The sequence below is a fragment of the Eschrichtius robustus genome, chromosome 19 (genome assembly GCF_028021215.1).
Source record: "Eschrichtius robustus isolate mEscRob2 chromosome 19, mEscRob2.pri, whole genome shotgun sequence".
Classification (NCBI taxonomy): Eukaryota; Metazoa; Chordata; class Mammalia; order Artiodactyla; family Eschrichtiidae; genus Eschrichtius; species Eschrichtius robustus.
Window position 1 is genome coordinate 57,067,921 of NC_090842.1, and position 23,087 is coordinate 57,091,007.

The 23,087-nt window shown below is 41.0% G+C and overlaps 1 long non-coding RNA gene across 3 annotated transcripts in view; it reads right to left on the minus strand.

Moving 5' to 3' along the window:
* LOC137753245 (uncharacterized) overlaps positions 1-23,087 on the minus strand; it is a 64,068-nt gene that overhangs the window by 39,951 nt on the left and 1,030 nt on the right. Inside the window, exons 2-4 of one of the 3 annotated variants that reach the window (XR_011071424.1) lie at positions 9,851-9,967; positions 7,756-7,853; positions 2,961-3,066 (exon numbers count right to left, since the gene is read on the minus strand). This is a non-coding gene — a long non-coding RNA (uncharacterized lncRNA). Of the gene's footprint in view, positions 1-2,960; positions 3,067-7,737; positions 7,854-9,850; positions 9,968-23,087 lie in introns of those variants that run through there. The other 2 variants (XR_011071422.1, XR_011071423.1) reach the window with 2 other exon arrangements.

Genomic DNA, 23,087 nt, shown 5'->3' on the forward strand with positions numbered 1-23,087 from the left:
AAACCCTTGGATTTCCTAAGTGATAAGGGCGATCAAAGTGAAAAGAGTGTCTTATTCTTCACAAGCCCCTTTCAACCACACCCGAGTTTATGGTAATGAGGTGGCTGTTGGAAAGCCAAGGATGAGGGCTGGTTGCCAGGGAACCAATCCTGTGATTAGAGGGTTGGAACTCAGCCTCCCACCCTCCTCACCTCCAGGGAGGGGAGAGAGGTTGGACGTTGATCACCAAAGGCCAAGGATTTAACCAATTATGCCTACGTAATGAAGCCTCCATAAAAAACTCTAAGCGGTTCCGAGAGCTTTCGGGTTGGGTGAACACGTGGAGGTGCTGGGAGGGTGGCACCACGCCTGCAGAAGGTATGGGCGCTGCTCTGCATCCGGGTCCCATACTTTGCCCTGTGCATCTCTTCCATTCAACCATTCCAGAGTTGCCTCCTTTTTACAATACAAGTAAGTAAACTGTTTTCCCGAGTTCTGTGAGCTGCTCTAGCAAATTATCGAACCCGAGGAGGGGGTGATGGGAACCCCCGATTTGTAGCCAAGTGAGACAGAGGTTGCAGGTAACCTGAAGACCCACTGCTTGCAATAGGTATCTGAGTTGGGGGTTAGGCTTGTGGGACTGAGCCCTTAACCTGGGTGGGATCTCAAGCTAACTCCAGGTAGGTGGTGTCAGAATTGAAGTGAATTCTAAGACATGCAGTTGGTGTCCCCAGAGAATTGGAGAATTTCTTGGTGTGGGAAAAACCTCCACACGTTTGGTGACTGGTACTGAGAGCTGAGTGGTGACTAGCGGAGGAAACAGCGTTTTTCCTTTTCACTGCCTGCCAGCCAATCAGGGTGAAATTTCAACTTTATTTTTAAATTTAATTATTTACTTATTTATTATTTTTGGCTGCATTGGGTCTCCGTTGCTGTGCGCGGGCTTTCTCTAGTTGTGGAGAGCGGGGGCTACTCTTCGTTGCCGTGCACAGGCTTCTCTTGTTGCACAGCACGGGCTCTAGGCGCGGGCTTCAATAGTTATGGCACGTGGGCTTCAGTAGTTGTGGCATGAGGGCTCTAGAGTGCAGGCTCAGTAGTTGTGGTGCACGGGCTTAGTTGCTCTGCAGCATGTGGGATCTTCCCGGACCAGGGCTCGAACCCGTGTCCCCTGCATTGGCAGGTGGATTCTTAACCACTGCGCCACCAAGGAAGTCCCCCAACTTTTTAATGCAGCATAAAAGGCTCTTCAAGGTTATCTTCAACCCAGTCTCATCTCCTTTCCTGAACTTTATGTTCCAGAAATACAGAAATTTTTGAGTTTCCTAAAGCAAATCGTGTTCTCAAGTCGCTATGCTTTGAATATACTATTGCCTCATCTGTTGAAAAGCACATAAATTCCTTTTTCAGAGGAAAACAGAAGATCAGAATATGTGCTTCCGCTTTAAGAATGGAAGTTAGTTTTCAATTCATAAAGTGTTAGCTGGATTTGAAGGCCAAAGACAATCTCAAAGCAAATGAGTTTTTTGAATTCCACAGTAGTTACTGTTCTCAAGTTTTTAACACCCAAGGAGAAAAAAGATAAGAACACTCCCACTGCTAATGAAACTTGTTAGTTTTTTTGTCCTGTTAAAGATATTTATACTTGAATTTCTTTTAAGGCTTGAAATATTTTTAGATGAAATCCATAAATGAAAAGCAATGGTTGCTTTAAAAATTAGAGACGGTTTACAAAGTCGTAAAAGAGTCAGTTATAAAGTCGTATAAAGATGATAAAAAAAAAAGATTCAGTAATAATTTACAAAGCTTGTTCTTAAATTCAAAGGCTATTAAGATCCTTATGTGGTTATGTGGTTAAGAGAGAGATTTTGCTTTTTTTCTGTTTCTACTGCAATACTTTTCTTTTTTAAATTAAGTGATTTATGACCAGTCTTGTTTGGTTTTTCTCCAGCATAAATTCCTCCGTGAAAAAGGACTTCCAAGGCAAACACTGAGCTGTTTATAGGATCCCACTGGATTCAATATCTTCCTCCAGTGAGCTGGATTATAACTATTTGCATGACCATCTTTCCCCTACACTGATCCTCCTTTTAGCCAGTAACTGTGGGTTTTGGTCTTCAGAATCCACATTGGTAGCACCTGTGAGTGAATGTAACAGCACTTTTGATAAAACCGAGTTCCCATGCAGCCCAATGCAGATGATCGTTATTTAACCTTGGGCAAGCTTGACTTGGGCAATGGTTGACTTGGGCAATGGTTGCCTGACTCTCCGGTAACTCGCAGACAGAAGGCGGAGTGCAGGGGGCAGGAGTGAGCACTCTGAAGTCAGACTGCTCTGCTTGGCAGTTACCCGTTCCGCGCACTTGGGCAAGTGATTGAACTGCCCAGGGCCTGCCTGCCTTTCCTATAGAATAGTGGTGGTAATGATGGTTCCCACCTCCTCCGTCGCAGTGAGGATTAAATGAGGTGATGCATGTTAGGCCCAGAGCACAGTGCTTGACACTTTAGACAGAGTGTAAATATTCACTGTTGGAGTTATTTTCTTTGAAACGCGGTCAGTGGTACCCACTTCATAGTGTTTTGTTTTAAGGACTAAACGGAGTGACGTGTTCAGTGACTGACAGTGATCTGACATATAGCAGGCACTCCTACTTGTCTCCTTTACTTGTTCTGGGGCAGTTCTGTCTCCCCAAAATGCACCCAGCTGAGTGGCTAGCTCTGCTACTTCTTATGTATCACCCAGGGGGAGAAAAAGTTCATCTCCAAAAGAAGGACCACTGGCTTACGCCAGAACTAATGGAGTGGAGTTGAAGGGCAGCATTGAAGACTGGTGAGAGATGAGGTAGGTGTCAGTTTGCTGGGGCTGCTGTAATGGAATAGCACAGACTGGGTGGCTTAACAACAGAAATTTATTTTCTCACAGTTCTGGAGGTTGGGAGTCCAGTATCAAGGTGCCAGAAGGGTTGGTTTCTCTTGAGGCCTCTCTCCTTGGCTTGCAGACAGCCACCTTCTCACTGTGTCCTCACGTGGCCTTTTTTCTTCGTGCACATGCCTTTGATGTCTCTTCCTCTTCCAATAAGGACACCAGTCCTATTGGATTAGGGCCCCAGTCTTATAACCTCATTTAACCTTAATTACCTCCCTAAAAACCCTATCTCCAAACTCAGTCACCCTTGGGGGTCAGGGCTTCAATGTACAGATTTGAGGCGGGAGGGCATGATTCAGTCCAGAACAATGTGATAAGGCAGGAGATGAGTAGGGACCAGAACCAGATCACAAAGGGCTGGCTTGGGGGCTTTCTTCTTCACCCACCCACCCCTGGAGGTCTCCTGGGAATTGGCTCCATGGAGAGTCCCTTTCTGTCCTTTACCTTCCAGACAGGACTAAGCACAGCTCAACGGTGCATTTTTCAAGGTTGCCTGGGATTAGGGAGTTCCCTGATGTCCTAGTGGTTAGGATTACGGGCTTCCAATGCCATGGCCTGGGTTCAGTCCCTGGTCGGGGAACTGAGATCCTGCGTGGCACAGCCAAAAAATAAATAAAAAAGGGTTGCCTGGGTAAGAGCTGACCCAGTGGAAATCACTAGAGGGAAGTTGCCTGGAGAGCAAGCACACCTGGGAGGGATTATGCAAATTAGATGCACAGGATTCCCCCCCTCCCCCCACTCCCCCCCAGTTAGGCTTCCTTTTTTTTTTTTTTTTGGCTGTATTGGGTCTTCGTTGCTGCACGTGGGCTTTCTCTAGTTGCATCGAGAGGGGGTTACTCTTTGTTGCGGTGTGTGGGCTTCTCACTGCGGTGGCTTCTCTTGCTGCAGAGCACCAGCTCTAGGCATGAGGGCTTCGGTGGTTGCAGTGCGTGGGCTCTAGGGCAAGCGGGCTTCGGTAGTTGTGGCTCGGAGGCTCAGTAATTGTGGCTCGCAGGCTCTAGAGCGCAGGCTCAGTAGTTGTGGCTGACGGGCTTAGTTGCCCCACGGCATGTGGGATCTTCCTGGACCAGGGCTCGAACCTATGTCCCCTGCACTGGCAGGCGGATTCTTAACCACTGCACCACCAGGGAAGTACCAGGCTTCCTTCTTTGAGTCAGTGGCCCAGGGCTTTTGAAAAACAGCCTAAACCTGAACAGAGCAGTCCATTAATTCCTGCATTCCACAAATCTGAGTGCCCACTGCTCCAGGGACTGTTCTAGGCCCTGGGGCTCTTGCAGAGTTTAGGTTCTAGGCCTGCACCGTCCAGTATAATATTATCAATATTAAGCACTTGGAATGTGGCTAGTCTGAATTGAGATGTCCTGAAGTATAAAATACACACCAGATTTCAAAGACAATATAAAATATCTCATTAATAATTTTTCTATTAAATGCATGCTAAAATCATATGTCCAATACATTGTATTAAATACAATATGTGTGGGCTTCCCTGGTGGCGCAGTGGTTAAGAATCTGCCTGCCAATGCAAGGGACACGGGTTCGAGCCCTGGCCCGGGAAGATCCCACATGCTGTGGAGCAACTAAGCCCAGGCGCCACAACTACTGAGCCTGAGCTCTAGAGCCTGCAAGCCACAACTACTGAGCCCACGTGCCACAACTACTGAAGCCTGCGTGCCTAGAGCCCGTGCTCCGCAACAAGAGAAGCCACGACAATGAGAAGCCCACGCACCGCAACGAAGACTAGCCCCCGCTCATTGCAACTAGAGGAAGCCCACACACAGCAACGAAGACCCAACACAGCCAAAAATAAATTAATTAATTAATTAAAAAAAAAACAATATGTGTTATTAAAATTAATTCCATCTATTTCTTTTTAACCTTTTTTTTTTAAACAGGATTCCTGGAAATTTGACATGATATATGTGACTCGCATTTGTGGCTCACATTCTATTTCTCTTGGACTGTGCTATTCTAGAGGCTCCACCTGGAGACTCTGATCAAGCTCTTTCTAGTGGACATAATCAGAGGGGACCTTAACTTGGACCACCATTCTTAAGGATTAGGCAATTTGGAGCAAATGCCTCTAGCTGATGATATCTGTTTTAAAGTAAGCTGTGAGGACGGGGCGGGGGGGGAAATGGGAAAAGGGGGGAAAGAAACGAGATCAGCAACAGCTGGAGAGGCCAGAGAGGGACAAAGAGTGCTCTGAGACCTGAGAGCACATTTCCAACTTGCCCTCTGTAGTAGGCAGAAAAATGACCCTCCAAAGATGTTCATGTCCTAATGCCTGGAACCTGTCCATATGCTATCTTACATGGCAAAAGGGAGACGCTGCAAATATGATTAAGCTAAGGATTTTGAGATGGGGAGAGGATTCCAGATTATCCAGGTAGACCCAATGTAATCACAAGGGTCCTTATAAGTGAAAGAGGGAGGCAGGAGAGTCAGAGAAGATGTGAGGATGGAAGCCGAGTTCGGAGTGATGTCACGCTGGCTCTGAAGATGAAGGAAGGGGCCACGAGCCAAGAAATGCAGGTGGTCTCTAGAAGCTGGAAAAGGCAAGGAAATGGGTTCTCCCCTCAAGCCTCCATAAGGAATGCAGCCCTATGACACTTTGATTTTAGCCCAGTGAGAGTGATTTTAGACTTCTAACCTCCAGAATCGTAAGATAGTAACTTTGTGTTCTTGTAAGCCACTAAGTTTGTGGTAATTTGTTACAGGAGCTATAGGAAATGAATCCACTCCCTTGCCTGTTGGATCTTCCTTTTTTCTTTCTTTCTTTCTTTCTTTCTTTCTTTCTTTCTTTCTTTCTTTCTTTCTTTCTTTCTTTCTTTCTTTCTTTCTTTCTTTCTTCCTTCCTTCCTTCCTTTTCTTTCTTTCTCTTTCCTTTCTTTCTTTCTTTTCTTTCTTTCTTTCTCTTTCCTTTCCTTCTCTCTTTCTCTCTTTCTTTCTCTTTCTCTCTCCTTCCTTCTTTCTTCCTTTCTTCCTTCCTTCCTTCCTTTCTGTTTCTTTCTTTCTTTCTCTCTCTCTCTTTCTCTCTCTCTCTTTCTTTCTTTCTTTCTTTCTTTCTTCCTTCCTTTCTTTTCTTTCTTTCTCTTTCCTTTCTTTCTCTTTCCTTTCTTTCTTTCTTTCTCTTTCCTTTCCTTCTCTCTCTCTTTCTCTCTTTCTTTCTCTTTCTCTCTCCTTCCTTCTTTCTTCCTTTCTTCCTTCCTTCCTTCCTTTCTGTTTCTTTCTTTCTTTCTCTCTCTCTCTTTCTCTCTCTCTCTCTTTCTTTCTTTCTTTCTTTCTTTCTTTTTCTTTCTTTCTTTCTTTCTCTCTCTCCCTCTCTTTTTTTTCCCTGGATATTTCTTTGAGTCACATTCCTCACTAGTTGAGAGAGCCACGTCCTTCTAAGGCATAGTGGGGAAAGCCCTGGCTGGGTCTTCAGTATACCCTGTGGGTCTCTGGACAAATCTCTTTTCCTCTGTTGAGGAGCAAAGAGATTGGGAAAACTGTGTGGAGTTCTAGTAGAGAGGACTGGGATATTTGTCTGCACTGGGCATCAGCATAGATGCCTTTCTAAAATTAGGACAGAACAAGTACCAAAGAATTGGATAGTTGTTCAACACGCTGAGCCCTTTAAATGAGATAAATCATCTCATTTAATTCTGAGAAGAGCCCTATGACTTAGAGAACTATGAGCATCCCATTTTAAAGCTAAGGAAAACAAGGTCAGAGAGGTTAGGTAATTTGCCCACAATGACTAAGACAGAAAAATATGAGCCAAGAGTCAAACCTAGGTTTACAGACTGCTGAGAACCACCCTTCTCACTGATGGGAGAGACCATGACGAACAGGATGGATCCATAAGTTTTATTCATTCATTCATTCATCTCACAGGTAGCTGGGCCCCTGTGCTTGGAATTCAGGGTACAGTGATAAACAACTCAGGCCAGACTCTTACAGCATGGAAGTCACATTCTATCAGAAGGACACCAACAACTCAGAAGTGAGCTGATTGTGATGAGAATGACAAGAAACATTAAGAGAGTGAGGCGAGGGCTTCCCTGGTGGTGCAGTGGTTGAGAATCTGCCTGCCAATGCAGGGGACACGGGTTCGAGCCCTGGTCTGGGAAGATCCCACATGCCGCGGAGCAACTAGGCCCGTGAGCCACAACTACTGAGCCTGCGTGTCTGGAGCCTGTGCTCCGCAACAGGAGAGGCCGCAACAGTGAGAGGCCCGCGCACCGCGATGAAGAGTGGCCCCCACTTGCCACAACTGGAGAAAGCCCTCACACAGAAACGAAGACCCAACACAGCCATAAATAAATAAATAAATAAAATTTTAAAAAAAAATGGTCCACATCAAAAAAAAATCTTTAAAAAAAAAAAAAAAGAGAGTGAGGCGAGAGGGAGTGGATGGGACTAGGAGGCCACCTTTTGAAGCACTATGTGGTTCTGAACTTGAGAGCCCACTGCCCTCCAAGGGGTGTCATGACCAAATTCACCATGTTTCCTCTCTTTTGTTTCCCTTGGTAATCCCCCCAAACACAAGCTTGTCTCGTCATCTCAGGTTCTCTCATCTCCATCATTCTCTGTTGTCTTTTGCTCTACCCGCTCCTGCCTCACTCCATCCTTCCCAAACTCTTCCACTGCAACCCCTGTAAACCTTTCCCTCAATGTTCCCTCCAACTCTTACCTTAACTAAAACAGGACCATTCTCTAAAGATAATCCCAAAATCCTAACTGAAGGCTCTTCATCCCCCCCACTTGCCAAACACCTCAAGGTCTGGAGGAGGAGAGAAGTCATCAGGATATGCTGCGGAAACAAATGAACTCAAATCCCAGTGACTCACATAAAGGTAGAGACTCACTCTGGTGCCACGTCCAACATGGGTGGGCTGGGCTCTGCTCCACTTCTTCCTTCGTTAACCTGGGCTGATGGGGCAGCCTCTGAAACACTGCCACCCTCCTGGCAGAGGGAAAAGAGACATGGACAGCCGTGAGCTGGCTCTTGAAGCTTCAGCTTGGAAGAGATGTACATCACTGTGTTCACATTTCACTGGCTAAAGCGAGTCATATGGCCAAGCTTGATATCAAGTGGGTATATTTCAGGAGAGACAGCAAACACTGTGGACAGTAATACAACCTGCCATCCCTTGGCATCCCAAGGCTGTGTCCAGATATTATTATTCCTTCTCCATACTCTTAAAAAAAAAAGATCCTTCTTCCCCTTAACAGAGCTCCTAGAGTAACAGCTAGACCTCTTCTCTCCTCTCTCTTCTCTCCTAGCTCTTCTGTCTCCCTAGAAATCTGAGAGTCACACTTACCTCCTCCTGCTCCCTCACTCCATATCAGGTCCTTTACCACGTGCCAGAGGTTCAAACTCTGTCACTTCTCTCGGTCCCCACAGAAGCTACCCTCCTCCAAGCCACCATCATCTCTCTCCTGTACTACTACAACAGCAACCTTCCAAATCTTGCTCTACAATCCATTCATGATCTAGTAGTCACTTCCCTGCTTAATCCTTCTGTGGTTTCCCATTGGCCTTCAGGGAGAGTCTAAAATCCTTACCCTTTCCCTTTCCCAGATCGCTGTTCCCAGCAGGCTTCTGCTTGCTGCCTCAGCCTGGGCCACCATCCCCGTCACTCCACAGTCCAGCCACATGGGGCTTCCTCAGTGTCATGAATTGATACTTTAACTACTTTAGGGCTTTCACAACCCAGTTCTCTTAAACCTGCAACTCTCACCCTTCCCACCCCCCCTCATCTTCCAGGTCTCAGCTTCCTCACTGAGGCCTTCAGGTCTAGTTGGTTCTTTCTGTGCCTGTGCTCCCGCAGCACCCCTACTGCCCCTTCTGAAACACTCACTCTTTTTTTTTTTAATGATATTGTAGATGTATTTAATGTTTTTTTCTTCAATTTTCTTTTTATTGAAGTATAGTTGATTTACAATGTTGGGCCAATCTCTGCTGTACAGCAAAGTGACTCAGTTATACACTTATATACATTCTTTTTTATATTCTCTTCCATTATGGTTTATCACAGGATAGTGAATCGAGTTCCCTGTGCTATACAGTAGGACCTTGTTGTTTAACCATTTTAAAGGTAATAGTTTGCACCTACCAACCCCAAACTCCCAGTCCATCCCTCTCCCTCCCCCCATCCCCCTTGGCAACCACAAGTCTGTTCTCTATGTCTATGAGTCTGCTTCTGTTCTGGATCAACAGATAGGTTCACTTGTGCCATATTTTAGATTTCACGTAGAAGTGATGTCATATGGTATTTGTCTTTCTCTTTCTGACATACTTCACTTAGTATGATGATCTCTAGTTGCATTGCATCCAGGTTGCTGCAAATGCCATTATTCTGTTCCTTTTTATGGCTGAGTAATATTCCATTGTATATACGTACCACATCTTCTTTATCCATTCATCTGTTGATGGACATTATCTTTATGTCAGAGAATGTTTTGCCTATGCTCTCTTCTGGGAGTTTTATGGTGTCATGTCTCATGTTTAAGTCTTTAAGCCATTTTGTGAAACACTCACTCTTGTGAGAGCTTGCTCTCCCAGATTTGGAGCTGTGTGAAGGCAGAGACTGTCTCCTCGGCTGCTATATGCCCAATACATTGATTGTGCTCAGGAAATATTTTTCCAGTGAGAGAATGAATTTGTCATACATGAAGTCTGGGGGAGGGAATTAATACAGGTGAATAGATGCAATTATTTATGATTGAATGAGCCTCCCGAGTTAATCAAGAGAGGCAAAAGAGGGCTGGGATGCTTGCGCCACCTCTGAATCACTTAGTCCTAAACTCACCGGACATCATTCCCTTCCTGCGTTTCCCCCTGTGTTTCTAGACCTCATAAAATGCCTTCCTCACCCACACCTATTCAGAGAATCTGGTTTCGGGCCTGAGAGAGTGCTTCTGTCCCTCTTCCCCCTCCCTACCTCCTGCTGTTCTCACCTCTCCCTCAGTCCTCCTCAGCACCTCCCACAGGTCCTCTACACCAAGTCAGCTGGAAAGTCTGAAGCGTCACCAAGATGTTGCCTGTCCTCAGATTCATTCCTGAGCAGCAGGACCCTGAAAAAAGAAACATGATACATGAGTGAGACACATCCTAGGCCTGGGCTTGTTAAGTCTGTCTGCCAAACCAGGCTGTGCAATGGGTGTGATGGGAACAGCTTTGGAAAGGCCCCGGTGTCAAATCATAGTTCCTCCTTCTACGCTACTAAGATGGTGTCTGAAATTATAGCATCGGAGACAGTATTAGTCTGCTGGGGCTGCCATAACAAAGTACCACAGACTCGGTGGCTTAAACAACAACAGAAATTTATTTCTCACAGATCTGGAGACTAGATGCCCAAGATCAAGGTGTGGGCAGATTTGGCTTCTTCTGAGGCCTCTCTCCTTGGCTTGCAGATGACTGCCTTCTTTCCCCTGTGCACACACATCCCTGGTGTCTCTTTGGTTTTTTTGTTTTGTTTTGTTAAATATTTTATTTATTTATTTGGCTGTGCCCGATCTTAGTGGTGGCACGTGGGATCTTTTAGTTGCTGCATGCAGAATCTTTAGTTGCGGCATGTGGGGTCTTTAGTTGTGGCATGCAAACTCTTAGTTGCAACATGTGGGATCTAGTTCCCTGACCAGGGATCGAACCCAGGCCCCCTGCATTGGGAGCGCAGAGTCTTAGCCACTGGACCACCAGGGAACTCCCTCTGGTGTCTCTTTGTGTGTTCAATTTTCCTCTTCTTATAAGGACACCAGTCACGATTAGATTAGGACCCACCCTAATGGCCTCATTTCCACTTAACCTCTTTTTTTTTTTTCAGTGTTTTAAGATTTTTAAATTTAATTTGAAATGAAATACAATTATTCATTCAACAAATTGGAAAATATTAAAACAACTGACATTATCTAGAGTGGGGAAAGAAATAAGAAAGTTTTATACACTGCTGGCGTGACAGTAAATCATCACAACCTTTTAGGAAAGGCATTTCCTGTTAAAATTTTATAAAAAGGGGGCATAAAGCTGTGACAGAAGTTTTACCTTGAGGAATCCATACTACAGGAACAAAGGGATTAGTAGCTAAGGATATGCTTCAGTAGCTAAAGATATGTTGTATATAACAGCACTAGAAGGCAATCACAACAAAACCAATCTTAATTGGAGACTATCTGAACGTCTGTTAGCAGGGAAGTGATTGACTAAATTATGGTATTTCCAATTCTATGGCTCATTCATTCACTCACCATATATATTTTTCAAGGCAGGCATTGTTTTACCATATGCCAGGCATTGTTCTAGATACTGGGGTTAAGGAAGTGAATAATACAGATTTGACCCCTTTATCATGAAGCTTAGTGTTTGTGTGTGTGTGTGTGTGTGTGTGTGCATATGTGTGTGGGTGTGTGTGGGTGTGTATAGCAAGGGAGAGACAAAAATGATAAATGATAATAATAATAACAACAGCAACAATAAAACAAGTCAGTTAACCTTTAGAATAATTGCCTGTTTCTAGAGGCAGGTACCTTGGGTTTTTCACTGAAAAAATTACATCCAGATTTTTATTCTGCTTTGAAATCTTTGTGTCCTGATTAGTTGCTCCTGGTGTGTCCTCTCATTGTATTTTAGAAATTTTTAGTAGCACTTATCCTACTTTATTTTTATGTTTTTTAAGTGAAACTTCAGACTTTATCTGGATTTCCCTAGTTTTTCCACCAATGTTCTTTTTCTTTTCCAGGATCCCAAGCAGGATGCCACATTGCATCTATTTTTATTTTTCCTAGCTTTATTGACATATAACAATTGTATAAGTTTAAGGTGTATGATGTAATGATTCGATACATGCATATAGTATGAAATGATTACCACAATTAGGTTCGTTAGCATCTCTATCACCTCACATAATTACCATTTTTTTGTTGTCCACTTAACCTCTTTAGAGGCCCTATCTCCAAATACAGTCATTTTGAGGTACTGAGGATTAGGGCTTCAACATATGAGTTTGGGGGTAGGGGTGGGGGGAGACACAATTCAGCCCATAAGAGACATTCCTTAGTTTTAGGATATTAACAGTCCTTCAGTGTTATCTGAATAAGAGAACTATCAAATTAACGAGTAATTGAGTTTGCTGTCCATGAAAGCTAGGGACAGGATATAATTAATTTTAAAATGAATAGGTACAGTTAATTGTATGTAAACTAGCTCTCTGATTCAAGGAGAGCAGGGGAGGCCTGGGGGTCCATACACTTCCTCTTGGTTGGGCCATTCTTGAAGGAGAGACAGTGTGCCTTAAGTATATCCTTGCAGACCAAAACCAAGAAACATGAATCCAGAGAAGTAAAGAGAGCTCTAGACTCAGCACTTTTCCTGGGGTTAACTGCATAAAGCTTGGGTGTTAATGAACCATTTTCACAGGAGAAAAATCCTGGGACTTAAGCAGAGTGAGAGGAAAGATCAGAGACCTATATAAAAAATTCTAGAACCTGAGGGCAAACCTTCAGTTGGTACTTTTTTAAAAAGCTCTCCATCTGAAAAAGATGGTGGGAATATATGTTTGTCTCTGCCTTTATGATGAGTAAATCAAGAGAAAAAGATTTCCCCTGAGAATTCCTAACAGTAAGTCCATACTCCCGTGGGTTTAAAGCCTAAATTTGTACTATCTGTGTAACCTGAAAGACTTCCAGACAAAATTTTAGAGTGGTCCCAAATTGGCTATTCCCACAGGTACACGGCATAAGCAAACACTAACTCTACCCAGGGAAATGCATTTTAAAGCCAGGCTTTAAAGAATTTCCACAGATAAAATCCCAAGGAACATGAGTTCCACAAACCACACAAGCAGAAGCAATAAACCTCAGAACCATATTCAGAGTTGGTATAAATACTGAAATTATAAGGTACTGAATATAAAATAAATAAATGTTTAAAGAGATTGAAGACGGCATTTAAAAAATACTGAAGGAAAAACAGAGCATGAAGCAAGATTGGCAAGGAAGATTTGAACAAGAAAAGCTAGAAATTACATATATGAAAAATTTTAAACCCAGTGGACATATTAAACAGATTATATCACAGCTGAAAGGAGAAGAAACTAGAACACATATGTACTTGAAGAAATTACACAGGGACTTCCCTGGTGGCGCAGTGGTTAAGAATCTGCCTGCCAATGCAGGGGACACGGGTTCGAGCCCTGGTCCGGGAAGATCCCACATGCCGCGGAGCAACTAAGCCCGTGCGCCACAACTACTGAGCCCGCGTGCCACAGCTACTGAAGCCCACAGGCCTAGAGCCCGTGCTCCGCAACAAGAAAAGCCACCGCAATGAGAAGCCCACGCACCGCAACAAAGAGTAGCCCCTGCTCGCCACAACTAGAGAAAGCCTGTGTGCTGCAACGAAGACCCAACGCAGCCAAAAATAAAAAAAAAAAAAAGAAAGAAATTATACAGAGCATAGCACAGGGAGAAAAAAGGATGGACATTATAAACAATGGGTTAAGAAATATGAAACAGAGTGGGAAGGTCCAACGTACATCTAATTCATGGTTTTAAATATTTATTTATTTATTTATTTATTTATTTATTTGGTTGGTTGGTTGGTTGCGCTGGGTCTTAGTTGCGGCTCGCTGGCTCCTAAGTTGCAGCTCACTGGCTCCTTAGTTGTGGCATGTGAACTCTTAGTTGTGGCATGCATGTGGGATCTAGTTCCCTGACCACGGATCGAATCCAGGCCCCCTGCATTGGGGGCGCAGAGTCTTAACGACGGTGCCAACCAGCGAAGCCCCTAATTCATGGTTTAAAAAAAAAAAAAAAGATAATAGAAGGGAGAGAAGCATATATGAAGAGATCATATCTGGGAATTTTTCAGAATTGATGAAAGATTCCTCCTCAAATTCAGGAAACCCAATGAATCCCAGGCAGAACATATTTTATAAAACATCCACGCTAGATATATAGTAAACTTTAGCACACTAAAGAGAAAATAATTAGAAAAGCCAAAGCATTACTTTTTATTTTTCAACAGCAATAATGGGAGCCAGAAGATAGTGGAATGAGATCCTCAAAGTACTAAAATAAAATAACTGTCACACTAGAATTGTTTGTCCAGCAGAATGTCTTTCAAGAACAAAAATAAAATTATTGTTTAGACAAACCAAAAACTAGGAATTGATTCCCAAGACACCCTCTTCAAAAGAACTTCTAAGAGATATACTTCAGGAAGAATAAGACTAATCCTAGAATGAAGGTCTGAAATACAAGAAGGAATGATAAGAAAACAAAAAATAAACCAAAAAAAGGTAAACATATCAAAAATATCAAAACTCTATCAAAAGTACAGTAACAATGTCAAATTTAGGTGTTTAAAAAAGAACTAAAATCTTGAAAAACATAAATGGAGAGGATTTTGTTGAACACACATGATGATATTTTTAGAGTAAACACTAAAAGAACAGAAAGTAAGTGTAAAACTTCCAACATAGCATAGAGGGGAAAATGGAAATGTTGGGAGGAGACTCAATCCAAATGAATGCCGTAAGGAGAATAATAGAAAAATGCAAAACAGGAATGGATACTATGACTGGAGGAATTCTGTATCTCCCCTGTTTGGAGAGCAGATGAGAGCATCTTTGTTCAAGATTAGGTGAAACATGATGTTTTATGGTTCTTAAATGGAAGTTCAAATATGTGTAGAAAGATATGTATGGATGCTGAGTGGTCAAAAGGGTGGGTGAACTGTGTTGGTGACTAGTCCATTGTTTCTTAACCCAAACCCACCCTTTGGCACTCTGCTTTGTGGCTCTGAGGCCACCAGCTCCCTACTTGGTTCTGCTGAGAGGAAGCACAAGAAAGAAAGACAAAAGGCTGGAAGGAGAAAGTTCGTGCTTCTTCCTGTTTTGCTTCCCTTTCCTGTTAGCATCACCCCAGCAGTGGTTCTTCCCCCTGATGGCAGCAGCTGACTCCTGTCTTTTCCATACTCTCAGTCTCATTTTTCTCTTTCTGACATACAAAGACCAGCCATCCCCTTGTCAGAGGCCTGGGTTCCAGCTCTACCGGAGTATTCCTTCAACCTTCTAGATTCTAATAACCCTATCATGATTTTAATAACTCTATTATGTTTACGTAATAGTAAACAACTAGAAACCTATTCCCTTTGTTGCCCCAGTCCTAGGGGGGTGAAAGCTGATTTCTGCATCTATTATCTCTGGTTAATACAATATCCCCATTTTGTCATCTCAACATCTATTTCACTAACTCAACCAATTCCTTTTATTAAATTCTCTCTGTTAACGTAACTGGTTCACTTTCTGTTTTTAGTACTCTGTCTCCTGTAGCCATATGACTAATTTTTGGCCAGTGGGATATAAGCAGAAGTAAGGTGGGCAACTTCTGTGTCATGTCCTTAAAATGAAGCTAATTGTTCCATACTTCTTCATTCTGTCTTCTCACAGAGGGGGACACAGATTTGGTGACCCTAAGGTGGCTTCAGCAGTGTGAGTCAGGATGATGCTCAAAGCAGGGCAATAAGAAAGGTGGGACCTGATGACCTCTTGGGGCGGGGCCACCTACCTACTCTGGGATGTTTTGTGAAATAAATAAATGTCTTCTGAGGCATTGCATTCTGGACTCTCTTTATTATACCATAGTTATCCATCCTAGTGTAGATGGCTCTAAAAAACAAAAATATAGAAGCCTGGAAACTTAAATAATATAATATGAATAACTATTGAGTTAAAAAATAAAACATAAAAGAAATAAATCCTTATAACTGAATGGCAACAAAAGCACTACCAAAGCAATGATTCAAGGGTAATCTATTGCTTTGAATATTTCTTATCTAAAGATTGAAAACAAATGAAGGAAGCCTCATTTTAGGAACTTAAATATGAAACAACAGAGAAAAATCCAAAAAAAAAACAAGAAGAAAAAAATTTAAAGGCAGAAATTGACAAAGTAGAAAAATAGAGAAGATCAACAAAAACCGAAACTTGGCAACTTGAAATTCTAATAAGATAGAAATGCTTCAGGCAAGACTGATAGAAAAAAAGAAACATGCAAATAAAAAACAAAATGCATAACTAAAAAGGAGGGAAACTATAGATATTCTTAAATGATAAAATAAATTTTTGAACTACATAAACCAATACACTTGAAAACTGACAAAATGGACAAATTTCCACAAGAATAGAAAATGCCAATACTGAAACAAGAAACAGTAAACTTTGAAAGGACCAACAACAATTAAAGAACCTGAAATTTTAGTTAAAAGAAGCCCCAGAAGGTTTAACAGGGGAATTCTACCAAGCTTTCAAGTAACAAGTAACACCTGCTGTATACAAATTATTACAGGGAGAAAAAGAAGAGAAATTCATTTTACGAAGCTGGTATATCCTTGATTCCTAAACTGAATAGGGACAATTTAGGAAAAGAATATTAGAGGCCCATTTTACTAAGTGTAAATACAATTCCTAAATAAAATATTAGATAAGCAAATACAAGAATGTATGAAAAATAAAAATAAAACATAATTGAGTAGGTTTTAATAAACATCAGAAAGTTAACAATGTAATGCACTACATTATGGATATGGAATAAAGGAGGAAAGTAATATGGTCACCTCCATGGATTGAAAAAAACATTTAATGAAGTTCAACATCTATTTATGATAAAAGCTCTCAGAAAACTAGGGATAGAAAAGAACTTCCATAATTTGTTAAGGACTATCTACTAAAAATCTACCACACACCACACAATTAAGACAGAATCTTGGGCTTCCCTGGAGGCGCAGTGGTTAAGAATCCGCCTGCCAATGCAGGGGACACAGGTTCGAGCCCTGGTACGGGAAGATCCCACATGCCGCGGAGCAACTAAGCCCGTGCACCACAACTACTGAGCCTGCGCTCTAGAGCCTGCGAGCCACGACTACAGAGTCCATGCGCCACAACTATTGAGCCCGCATGCCACAACTATTGAAGCCCGTGCGCCTAGAGCCCGTGCTCTGCAACAAGAGAAGCCACCACAATGAGAAGCCCGTGCACCGCAAGGAAGAGTAGCCCCCGCTCACCGCAACTAGAGAAAAGCCCGTGCGCAGCAACGAAGACCCAACGCAGCCAAAAATAAATGAATTAATTAAATTAAAAAAAAAAAAAAAAGACGGAAACTTAAGCTCATTCCCTTTAAGATCAGGAAGAACACAATCACTACTACTGTTCACTCCTAGGGGTCCTGGCCATTGCAATAAGACATTATAAATATGTACATAAGGAATGGGAGGGAGGATGACAAAATTGTCATTATTTGGATGTGATTTGGTATTCCCTACAGAAACTCGAAGCCATTAAAACCGTAAGTCAGCAAATTGGCCAAATATAATATCAAACTGGAAAAATGAATAACATTCCTCTACATAATAGTAAATAACTAGAAACTCTAACAAAAAATAAGATTCCATTCAGAATAGTGACAAAAGTTTAAAAGTAATCTAGGAATTCACCTGTCAATCCACAAGATGTTTATGAAGAAAAAAAGTTTAGGGAATTCCCTGGCGGTCCAGCGGTTAAGACTCCGCACTTTCACTGCCAAGGGGCCAGGGTTCGATCCCTGGTTGGGGAACTAAGATCCCACAAGCCACATGGCGTGGCCGAAAAAAAAAAGAATTTAATGTTATTAAAGGAAACAAAAGAAATCTAGCAAATGGGGAGATGAACCATGTTCATGAATGTAACAATTTAATGTTATTAAGATGTTTCTTCTACCTAAATCAAGCTATAAATTCAATGCAAGCCCAAATTCCAGAAAGATTTTTTTTAGAAACACAATAAATGGATTCAAAATTGCATGTGGAAGAATCATAACTCACAAATAGATAAGAGTGGCTCCAAAAAAGAGGAATTTTCTGTATCAGATAAGATATACCCAAAAGCCAGAGTTAAAAAAAAGAAGACAAAAGTGGAATGGCACATAAGCAGACAAACTGATCAAAGCAACAGAATAGAGAGGAAAGAAAGAGACGTGTATATAAAAAACCTTGAGATATTTCAGAATAACCATCCTAATCAGAAGGGAAAAGATGGATTGTTAAAGGATGGTATTGGGAAAACTGGTTCCTTATAAGGAGAAAAGAAAAGTTGGTTCCCTACCTCTCACCATAATACGAAGGTCAAATAAATGGATTAGAGACCTAAATACGAAAGATGAATCTATAAAGCTAGTATATTCATTTCATAGGGCTGCCAGAACAAGGTACCACAAACTGCATGGCTTAACACAACAGAAACGTATTGTCTCACAGTTCTGGAGGCTACCAGTCCAAAATCAAGGCATCAGTGGGGCCATGAATCCTTCCTTGCCTCTTCTTAGCTTTTGGTGGTTTGCTGGTAATCTTTGGAGTTCCTCAGCTTGCAGCTGCACTGCATAACTCCAATCTCAGCCTTCCTCATCACATGGCATTCTCCCTCTCTGTGTTTGTCTTCAAGTGACTGTCTTCTTGTAAGGACATCAGTCATATTGGATTAGGGGCCCATCCTATGCCAGTATGACCTCATCTTAATTTAACTAATTACATCTGAAACTACTCTGCTTCCAAATAAGAGCACATTCTGGAGTATGGGGAGGTTAGGATTTCAACATATCTGTTTTTAAGAGAAACAGTTCAACCCAGAACAGCTAGTAGAAAAATGTATAATATTTTTATGACTTTGGAGCGAATAAAGATGTTTAAACCAAGAAAATATAAACTATATAATGAGATGAATTTGACTATATTAAGACTAAAGATTTCTTCCAAAGACATGATTGAAAAAGTTCACTAATAAGTGACAAACCGGGAGAAGACATTTTCAGCTTCAAAATAAATATGATTAATATCCAGAATATACAGTAAAATCCTGCAAATATTTAAGAGTAGGAATCCCAATATAAAAATGGAGGGACTTCCTTGGCAGTCCGGTGGTTAAGACTCCATGCTCCCAATGCAGGGGGCACGGGTTCGATCCCTGGTCGGGGAAGATCCCACATGCCATGTGGCATGGCCAAAAAAAAAAGAAAAAGGGGGCAAAAGATATGAACAGGCAATTAACATAAAAGGAATCTAACTAGCTAACAAGCCTGAAGAGACGCTCACCCTCCCTCAAAATCAGTTAGAAAATTACAACATATTTTAAATTCATCAGAGTGGTCAAAATTAAAAGGTCAGAGAGGAACTAGTATTAATAAAGACATATAGAATTTGGAACTACCATGCACCTTTGGTTAGCATAATTCAGTATGTATATCCTATGATCCAGCAATCCCAATTTTGGTATATAATCCAGAGAAACTCTCACACAAGTCCCAAAGGATATAAGTACAAGATTGTTGATTGAAGTATTGTTTGTAGTAGCAAAGAATTCAAGGCAATGTAGGTCTTCTTCATTAGTAGGTGAATAATTAAGGATGGTGAACTAATAAATTGGAGTGCTATGCAGCAAACAGACACAATTAACTAGATATACAGACAACGTGGACTGCTCTTAAAACAATATTGAGCAAAAAATGTAAAAATAGAAATTTACTTAGTATAATTTTTGTAAATTAAAAACATGTACATATAGAAAGCACTATACATGTTTTAGAAATATAGACATATCCAAGAACCATAAATTAAACATAAATCAGAAAGTGTGTCTTTGAGGTGGAGGAAGAAATGAAAGTGGGAATGGGGATATGGAGAAAAAATAATATAAGAGGATAGCTTTACACAAACTATTGCTGTAGTGTGTCAGAAATGAAGCAGTATGGTAAAATCAACCCACAGAAAAAGAAAAAAAAAGAAGAATGAATGAAAGAGAACAGAAGTACCAAGGAAATGTTAAGAAAAAAGACACATTAAAAGCAAAAATCATTAGGAAGGACAACAAAGGATATTTCATATTGATAAAAGGAATACTTCACTGATGTCATGTTAATATCATAAACCCTTATGCATCTAACAACATAACTTCAAAATATATAAAGCAAAAACTGATACAGCTAAAAGGAGAAATGAACATATCCTCACTCATAATGGGAGACTTTATTACACCTTCCAGAAGCCAATAGATCAAACAGGAAAAAAAAAAAAGGTAAGGATATAATAGTTAAGAATTAGATCATTAATAAACTTGTATAGTCAGACCTCTTATCCCAACGACAAGAATGTACATCCTTTAAAAACAGCACACTTCCAAAACAAAACAAAAAAATGCCGCGTACTAGGTCATAAAGGAAATCTCAACAAATTCCTAAGAATTTATGTCATTTGAAATACATTCATTAAATAAAATTAGAAATCAACTACAAAAGATAATCAAGGAAAAATCCATATACCTAGATATTAAAAACCACATTTCTAAATAATTTGGGGGTTAAGGGGAATTGAAATTACACTTTTTTTTGGAACTGAATGACAATGAAAGCACTACAAATCAAAACCTGGGGTATACATAATAACAAAATAAATACTAAAATGGAAAAAAATGAGTCAACAATTAAGGCAGAAATTAATGAAATAAAATACCCCCCCTCAAAACAAATAAGTAGAAGAGATCATCAATAGAACAAAAAGCTGGGAGTTTTTTAAAGACCAATAAAACTTTAAATTTTTGGCAAATTTGATCCAGAAAAATAAGAGAAGGAACAAATAAATATCAGGAAAGCCAAAAGAAATATAACTTCAGATCCATAGGATTCATAAGAATATGTATAAAGTTATACCAATGAATCTGAAATCCTAGATAAAATAGATATTGTTCTAGGCAAATATAAATTACAAAAATTTATCTCAGGAGAAAGTAATAAATCTGAATAAACCAATATCCACAGAAGAGGTTGAAATTATAACCAAAGACCTGCCGAAAAGGCACCAAGCATGGATGATCTTACAGTCAAATTCTACCAAATGTTCAAAGAACAGATAACTCCAATATATCACAAACCATTCCAGACTGCAGGAAAAGGTAGGTGGTTCCCCCAAATCATAGAACAGAGCTAGCATTTCCCTTATGTCATAACTGGGCAAGGACAGCACGAGAAAGAAAACCATGAGTCAGTCAATTCCATTCATGAAAACAAATGCACAACCACCCTAAAGAAAATGTTATTAAATCAAATCCAGCAATAGTGAAACAGAGGAGGATGGTTCATCATTAACAGATTAAGGCAGAAAAGTCATCTGATCATATCAACAAATGCATAGAAAGCATTTGATAAAAGTCAATGCCTGCTTTTAAAAAAAAATAAACTTCTCAGCAAATTAGGAATAAAATTTAGAAATCTACTGAAAACATCATACTTAATGATGAAACCTTAGGGGCATTCCTTTAAAAAGTCTAGAACAAGACAAGGATTGTCCATTATCACCACTGTCATTCAACATTGTATTGGAACCCTCAGCCAAAGGGGGAGGGGTGAGAAATGAGTTATAAAGATTGGAAAAACTAAACGGTCTTTTTTTTCCCTGGACACCAGGGTCATCTAACTAGAACAGTATAGAGAATTATCTGTCAAGCTATTCTAGAACAAGTAAGAGTGAGTTCAACAAGGTAGCCAGATCCAAGCTCAGCATTAAAAACAGCAGTAACTGATTAGGAAAAAATAACAAAATCCCGGCCACAAGTAAATAAGTAAAAACAGTAAAATCCAGTGAGTGAACCAAAGAAAGCCATATAAGATATCCCAGGAAAAAAATATACCTGTCCAAGAATAGAAGACTCAATATTACAAAGTCATAGTCTCCCCAAATTAATAATTTATTCATTATAACCCCAATCAAAATCCAAAGGACTTTTTTATGGATTTGACAAATGCCACTCCACTCTCCATTTCCATTACAGAGCCTACCAGGTTTAGAACCAAGCCAGGTCCCTCTCCTCACCCAAGTCTAGGCATCTGCTTGGAGATCACCTGTTCTGCTGCCCACCTTCTTTGACTTGAATCACCCCATAAACAATTGGTAAACAGAGTAACGATGTCAGCATATCACAGTCATGTTGGTTAATATGCAATTTCCTCTAGGAAGTTAACATTTTGAAGCAATCAAGGGCAAGGTTTCTCACAGGCAAAGAGGAAGCCTTAGTGATAAAAGAAGATCTTAAGGGGAAAAGCTGCAACTCTATAGAAATGTCTTCCTTTAGATCCACCGTGGATCGTTTAGTGATTGCAAAGACCATAATGCTTGCTACAATGGTATGGTATGTGGCAAAGCTGTGAAAGCAGATGAAGAAACTGCAACGATATTTTCCCACGTTAAAATAACAGATTAATGAAGAAGACCACACCTTGGATCAGATTTTTAATTTTGAAGAAAATGGTTTCCATTATAAGTTAATTATCTCCAGCCCGCATCTCCGTGAAGGAAGTACAAGCCCCAGCCTTTAAGACTGCAAAGAAGGCACTTAAAGTATTGATTGCTAAGCGCAAATACCCCGTGTATATTTAACTGTGCTAGTATTTCTATTAGAATTGTTATTGGGACTTCCCTGGTGGCGCCGTGGATAAGACTCTGTGCTCCCAATGCTGGGGGCCTGGGTTCCATCCCTGATCAGGGAACTAGATCCCCCATGCATGCCTTAACTAAGGAGCCCACGTGTGGCAACTAAGACCGGGTGCAACTAAACAAATATTAAAAAATAAAATAAGTAAACGTTATTGGTTTTGTAGCACTCTGATTATTAAGAATGCCTTAACTAAGGAGCCCACGTGTGGCAACTAAGACCGGGTGCAACTAAACAAATATTAAAAAATAAAATAAGTAAACGTTATTGGTTTTGTAGCACTCTGATTATTAAGTTGCATACGTTTTGAGCAATCTGTCCCTAATTCTATTTTTCCCATAAAGCCTTGTCATTTTTAGTGCACTGTTTTGCAGAACTACAGGTTTTTCAGGAAAGCATGTGTCAGGTTATAGCAGAAACGCCTGTACTCAGAATGCAGTGGGGCCTCTCTTCCAACAAGCATTCTTGAGAGGTCCAGAGTTTCCCTCACAGGAGAGCAGGTACCCACTTCCCTCTGAGCGCGGAACAACTTCCCAGGATACTGTGGGGCAGTTCTCTGGAGTTTGGGCACCAGAGCCCATCAAAGTTCCCCTCTTCTCTCCTCCCGCCAGACCCCCAGACCACTAAGGAGAGGCTAAGTGAAAAGACCCAGAATTTTGCCGCTTACAAGCTTACAGATCTTGAGCAAGTCA